Source organism: Miscanthus floridulus, chromosome 7, assembly GCF_019320115.1.
Source record: "Miscanthus floridulus cultivar M001 chromosome 7, ASM1932011v1, whole genome shotgun sequence".
NCBI classification, from domain to species: Eukaryota; Viridiplantae; Streptophyta; class Magnoliopsida; order Poales; family Poaceae; genus Miscanthus; species Miscanthus floridulus.
Window position 1 is genome coordinate 22,079,015 of NC_089586.1, and position 7,305 is coordinate 22,086,319.

General features: G+C 47.2%; 1 non-coding gene across 1 annotated transcript; it reads right to left on the minus strand.

The window, feature by feature from the left end:
• Positions 1-7,166: 7,166 nt before the first annotated feature.
• On the minus strand, positions 7,167-7,305 carry LOC136468277 (small nucleolar RNA Z247). The gene has a single exon (XR_010761793.1). It is a non-coding gene; the product is annotated as a small nucleolar RNA Z247 (small nucleolar RNA).

Genomic DNA, 7,305 nt, shown 5'->3' on the forward strand with positions numbered 1-7,305 from the left:
ACACAGGGTGACCGGACGCTCCGGTCATATCGACCGGACGCTGGACCTCAGCGTCCGGTCACACGATACGTGCCTCGTGTCCCCTCTCTTCAAATGTTGATTGTCCGATCTCAACGGTCAAGTGACGACCAGACGCAGCGGCTCAAAGTGACCGGACGCTGAACCCCAGCGTCCGGTCGTTTCCAGTAAGCATCCAGAGATGACTTTTCACGACCGGACACACCCAGCGTCTGGTCACTCGGCGACTCCTCTGTCCACTGCCACGTCAGCAGGACCGGACGCACCCAGTCAGCATCCGGTCACTCAGTGACCCACCGTCCGGTCACTTACAGTGACCTCCGTCTTTTCTGTCTAGGGCGCCGGTGAAGTTCCTAACCCTTGCTCAAATATGTCAACCACCAAGTGTATCACTTTGTGCACATGTGTTAGCATATTTTCACAAACATTTTCAAGGGTGTTTGCACTCTACTAGATCCTAAATGCATATACAATGAGTTAGAGCATCTAGTGGCACTTTGATAACCGCATTCCGATACGAGTTTTACCCCTCTTAATAGTACGGCTATCGAACCTAAATGTGATCACACTCTCTAAGTGTCTTGATCACCAAAATAAAATAGCTCCTACTATTTATACCTTTGCCTTGAGTCTTTTGTTTTTCTCTTTCTTCTTTTCAAGTCCTAGCACTTGATCATCACCATCATCCTGTCATGATCTTCATTTGCTTCACCACTTGGAATGTGCTACATATCTCATGATCACTTGATAAACTAGGTTAGCACTTAGGGTTTCATCAATTCACCAAAACCAAACTAGAGCTTTCAGGGGTGCGGCGCCGAGTGGCACGGCGGGCGCGCGGGCGAGGGCGGGGCAGCTGCTGCCAGGGCGGCGCGGGCGCCCGGACGCTCGGGAGCGGCCGCGTGGGCTCGCGGGAGTGGCCGCGGTGGCATGGGTGCGGGCGGGGATGGTAGAGAGAAAGAGAGGAAGAGAGAAAGAAAACTTGGGTCCATACGTAAGAGGGCTTGGCGCCAGGATTGTTGGCGCCGAGCTCGGCGCCAAGATCCACGGCGCCGAGTTGGCTGCCATGTCAGCGTCCATGGCGCCTATGTGGCCCTTAGCTCGGCTGGCGGATTTAGATTTTGAAATATTTCCTCCAGGAGCATATTTGTGAATTTTTTTTTAAAAAAAAAGGGCTAAAAAATAAAAATTCGGGGTTAGTTGCAATAAAGTAAGAGTTTTTTTTAGCAAAAATAAAGTAAGAGTTGCGACTGCAGCTGCGGCTTTTTCTTGTCTGAAGCCCACAACAACAGCCTTTTTTTTTTTTGCCAAACACCGTTGTTATATACTCCGTAGTACTTTCTCTGATTCAAATTATATAACATGTTGTGTGCGCATAAATTTTAAAGGGTAACATGCGTGTCTATTTGAGCACGCCAAGAAGGTCTACTTTTGTCGTTCATCCGAAAAATAAACCTTTCCATTCACGTTCAAAACTAAATGTGATATTTTGCTATTGCAGAAACAGCCGTTGTACACGATCTGCCTCAGAGAATCTGAACCCCTCCATTTCTTTGTGACTCTGTCAGTTGCTCCAACAGCCTGATGCGTGCATACCCTGCATGATTCGTTCTCTTCTTCCAGCACCTGCAGGCGGCAACTAGCTCTCCATGAATCATGATGATGGTGGCAGCATGCATTGTTGAGAGCTCTTTCGCCAGGTGCGAGAATGTCCGTACAAAGGTGGGCACACACGACACAACAGCAGCATCCGGTGTGTTGCAGGATCCAAGGCCACATTGATCTTGTTAATTACTACACTACTTGCACTCCATTTATGTGAGTTCACCAAGGTTAGACGCAATGACCCCGTTCGCTTCGCTGAAAAAATAAGCCGAAATGTTGTTCTGGCTGATTTGTTGTGATAGAGAAACATTGTTTCAGCTGAAAAAATAAGCTAAAAAATATAAATTACAAGACAAGCGAAGAAGGCCAATAGGATCCTCTGTTAAGTCCCTCGCCGGCTCGCCGCTGTTCCCATTAGCTCCGTCCACTGTTCCTCTAATGAAAGGCCGCCATGCATCTCGTCCAGGGAAAGCAAGCATCATGATTTCCTCGGGCGAAGCATAGATGGCCACCAAGCATGTGCCCTATTATTGGCTCCGCGACATGCTTAGGCACGTCCCCCTAAACAAATCGAGAGGTAGGCTCCGTTCGCGTGCCCTTAAATCTGGATCTGCTTCTTTTTTTTATTTAAAATATTGTTTTTCTCTCATAAATTCCTCCATAATTCCTCTAAACCATCCAAATTCCTCCAGAACCATACCATCCGAACGGGACCGTAATTTGCACGCAATGCATGCCTCGCCTTATTGCTTTTGCAAAAAGGTTACCTTTAAGTGATACCCTTTAGAAACTAGAAATTTTGCATACCATCAGCTGATTCGGAAAGAAACATGTGAGAATTTACAGAGAACCTGCAGCAAACCAAAAGGATACAAAATAAGGAGTTGTCCACGACTATCAATGAAAACTAATGGACGATTCAAATGCATGGGATTTTTTTTTTTTTTTGAAACAGAACGAGTGGGAGAGCTTCCCCACCAAATTTCATTAAACTGAAATAACCTTCCAGCTAGCTGGATGAGGTAGCAGAGTTACAAGTAAGGAAATAGGCACGCCAGCCATTGAGACTGTTTACATCATGATCGCACTTTAGGCGTTTTGGCCAAATTACAAAGTCGTCACAGACCCTAGATATGATTACACAGCTATGGGCGGCTTCGTTCCGGAAAATTTCGCCATTCCTGGAGTCCCACAGTCGCCAGAGTATAGTGAGCAGAACAAATGGCCAGAGTTTGGGACTCAGGCCTGTTGGGATGCTTGCATTCCAGACATCTTCATCCGAGAGGGAACTGACATTGGCAAGACCGAGTTTTCTCCAAACCTCAGAGCTGACGGGGCAGCAGAAGAATGTGTGATGTCTGTATTCCACCGCGTTGGCGCATCGCTGGCAATCTTCATCCTCTAGGACATGTTTCTCATGGAGGTTCGATCTTGTGCTGAGTCTATCTTTGAAGTACAACCAAGCAAACACCTTGACTTTGTTGGGCACACGGGTCCCCCAAATGCCGCGCCCATGGTGGTCAGGGGTGTTCTGCACACGGTCAAGAGCCTTATAGGCGTCTCTTGTATAAGATTTTGTGTGAACGAGATGACCCGTGCCCGGCCTCTCGGTTGCGTGTTTATAGTAACAGGGAAGAGCTCCCTATGTGGCTTACAATGAATCTATTGTTATAACAAATACTCCACAATTCTCTCAACTTTCTATACTATCAATATACATAACAGGAAACCGAGATATCCTCTAATATTCCCCCTCAATCTTAGCCACTAACAAGACTAAGATTGAACCTAAAGTCTCGTAGCTTGGCAGCAGATATGGCTTTTGTAAATCCATCAGCAAGTTGATCGCTTGAGTTGATAAACCGGATATCAAGAAGTTTGTGAGCTACCCTCTCTCGGACAAAGTGAAAATGTATTTCAATATGTTTTGTCCGAGCATGAAACACATGATTCGCCGAAAGATATGTGGCACCTAGGTTGTCACACCATAGACGAGCAGCAGGTGGATGAGGAACTTGTAATTCAGTTAAGATCTTTTGAACCCAAATCATTTCGGCGGTAGCATTGGCAAGAGCTTTATATTCAGCTTCAGTGCTGGAGCGGGAAACAGTAGGTTGTTTCCGAGCTGACCACGAGATCAAGTTATTCCCCAAGAATACAGCAAATCCACCAGTAGATCGGCGATCATCAACACAACCGGCCCAGTCAGCATCTGAGAATGCACTGACCAACATAGAGGAAGACCGCTTGATTTTGTGTCCAAAGGCAATAGTGCCTTTAACATACCGTAAGGTTCTTTTAACAGCACTCCAATGGGTGGTTGTTGGAGCATGGAGGTATTGACAAACCTTGTTCACAGCAAAGGCAATATCGGGTCGTGTCAAAGTCAAGTATTGGAGTGCACCAACTACACTCCGGTAGCAAGTAGAATCTTCAGGTCCCAACAACACACCATCAGTTAGCCGTAACTTGTCCGTGGTAGACAGGGGGGTGTCAACAGGTTTGGCCTTGTCCATCCCTGTACGGGCCAGGATATCAGTGGCGTACTGTGACTGGGACAACAGAAGCCCATCAGAAGACCTTGTAACTTCAATGCCCAAGAAAAAATGAAGAGGACCAAGATCCTTGAGTGCAAAATCCTGTTGCAAATCTCTGAGAAGAGCATCGGTAGCTTGCTGAGATGAACTAGCCACTATAATGTCATCAACATAGACAAGAACAAATATAACATAATCCCCTTGGATGAAATAAAAAAGAGATGTATCGGCTTTGGAGGCAGTAAATCCAAGCACTTCTAGTCTCTTGCAGAGCCTTGCATACCATGCCCGTGGAGCCTGTTTCAAACCATAGAGAGCTTTATCAAGTTTACAAACATAAGTGGGATGACAGGCGTCTGCATACCCTGGGGGCTGATTCATATACACATCCTCTTCTAGAACCCTATGAAGAAAAGCATTTTGAACATCTAATTGACGAAGCGTCCATCCCTTTGACACAGCAATAGAGAGAACAAGTCTGATAGTCGCTGCCTTGACCACAGGACTAAACGTTTCTTCATAATCAACACCGTACTGTTGTTTAAAGCCTTTGGCAACAAGACGAGCCTTGTACCTATCAATGGACCCATCAGCTTTGCGCTTGACCTTATAAACCCATTTACAGCCAACAATATTCTTGCCCTTCGGTCTTGGAACAAGATGCCACGTCTTGTTCCGAAGTAAAGCTTGATACTCATGATCCATGGCTGCTGACCACTCCTTGCTTGCGAGTGCTTGAGCAAGATTTGTTGGTTCACCTAGAGACACTGCAGTGTGCATACCATAGCGGACAGTGCCATCAGAGTATTGTTTGGGTTTAGATATACCGTGGGAGAGGCATGTTGTTGGCCAAGTAGAGGATGGCTGCACCGGAGCAGTCGCAGAAGATCCAAGAGCCACGATCCCAGATGACCCATCTGTCAGGACCGATGGAGAGACCGCCGGATCAGGTTGCGCAGCGGATGAAGTAGGATTAGCAGCATCGGGTGGTGAGCTTGGCGCAGAGGATCCTGGGTCTAACGATGCAGCGACATTTGCAGGAGACAGCGACACACCCGAGTCCATTGGTGCGCCAGATCCCGAGGTTGATGCTACAGCAGGCTCGACAGATGCTGACGGCGCACCAGGGAGATCGTCCTCGATGTCCGAGATGCACCCCAATGGGGAACACATGAAAAGTGGGTGCTGGGCCACCGTGGATGCACCGTTTGGATCCGAGTTGTCACCTGTAATAAACTGAGAGCCAGAAGAACTTGATACGCCATTAGTGTTAGTAGGAGAAAGCATAGACTGGTCAAGCAAATTTTGTTCCCCACTACTAGACAAAGGGTTGCAAAGCATATCGGGTAGAAGTTCAATCTCTTTGCGAAGCAAAGCGCCTGCATTAGGGTGAAGTGCCGCGAAGGGAAACACAGTCTCGTCAAAGGTGACGTCACGTGAGATGTAAACTCGTCCAGTGTTTGGATCAAGGCACTTGTAGCCTTTGTGGAGAGTGCTATAGCCAATGAACACGCATTGTTTAGAGCGGAATTCTAATTTTCGTGAATTGTAAGGCCGAAGATTAGGCCAGACGGCGCAACCAAAGACACGAAGAAAATTATAATCTGGCTTTTGACCATGGAGACGCTCAAATGGTGAGGTGTGGGCGATGACTTTAGAAGGTAGACGATTAATAAGAAAAGTGGCAGTGGTAAAAGCCTCGTCCCAGAATTTTAGGGGCATGGAGGCATGAGCTAGGAGAGTAAGTCCCATTTCAACAATGTGACGATGCTTGCGTTCGGCCGACCCATTCTGTTGGTGGGCATGAGGGCAGGAAACATGATGAACAATCCCAATACGCTTAAAGAAGGAATTAAGCGCTTGATACTCACCCCCAGTCGGTTTGGACAACCTTGATTTTCCGCTCAAACTGTCGTTCAACAAGGGTTTGAAATTCATGAAAAATATTAAAAACCTCAGATTTGTGACGCAGCATATAAACCCAAGTGAATTTGCTATGATCATCTATGAAACTGACATAATATTTGTAACGACCAACAGAAGCGGGAGCAGGTCCCCATACATCGGAGAAAACAAGATCCATAGGACTGTCTGACACACTAGTTGATGTAGGATACGGTAGCTGGTGGCTCTTGCCTTGTTAGCAAGCGTCACAGACTCGATGTTTATTGGGATCATGCAAAACATGTAAACTATTGCGACTGAGGATCTGTTGAACGACACGGGACGATGCATGCCCTAGACGATGATGCCAAACCGACTTGGAAGGCTTGGTGACACCCAAAGCTTGTTTATTCGGTGATGAGGAAGACGCATGCAGGGGATAGAGTCCTCCTTCACATTTGCCGCTGTGAAGAATTTTCTTCGTCGCCTGTTCCTTGATAAGAAAATGATTGGGGTGAAATTCAAGGAAAACGTTGTTATCTTTGGCTAGGCGATTAACAGAACAAAGGTTCTTTGTAGCTTGCGGCACATGTAGAATATTATTAAGATGAAAATTGCGTAATGGGGAAGAAAAAATGCTATGACCAATATTAGCAATCTCCATACCTGCCCCATCAGCCGCATGCACTTGTTGATCGCCATGGTACTTGTTCCGCATGGTCAGGCGCTCCAATTCGCCAGTGATGTGATCAGTGGCGCCTGAGTCCATATACCAATTCGTATCCACAGCATACGAGTTGGATGTGGAGGCCAATGACGCACTCTTCTATGGTGGACCATTGAAGTTGCTATCATACCTTTTGAAACACCGATGAGCGGGGTGGCCCTCCTTGCCACAGATCTGGCAAAATACGCCAGGCTGAAAATTGCGACCATGGCCGCTGCTGTTGCCTCCACCAGCGTTACCTCCTCAGCCACGATTATTACCACCTCGGCCAAAACCCCCTCGGCCAGTGCCACGATTGCGGGAATTGTTGGTGAAGGAGGAACCAGAGTTGCGACCGCCCCTGGCAGCGACATTGGCGGAGTTATGAGATGGATCAGCATGGAGTCCCTTGCGTTGTTCATGGCTTACGAGTTGGGCATATAGCTCAAGAATAGTGATCGGTTCCACTCGTGCCGCGATTGCCGTGACAACCGACTCATACTCCTCACCCAGACTGGTGAGAATATAGGTGACGAGGTCTTCATCTTCAAGCTT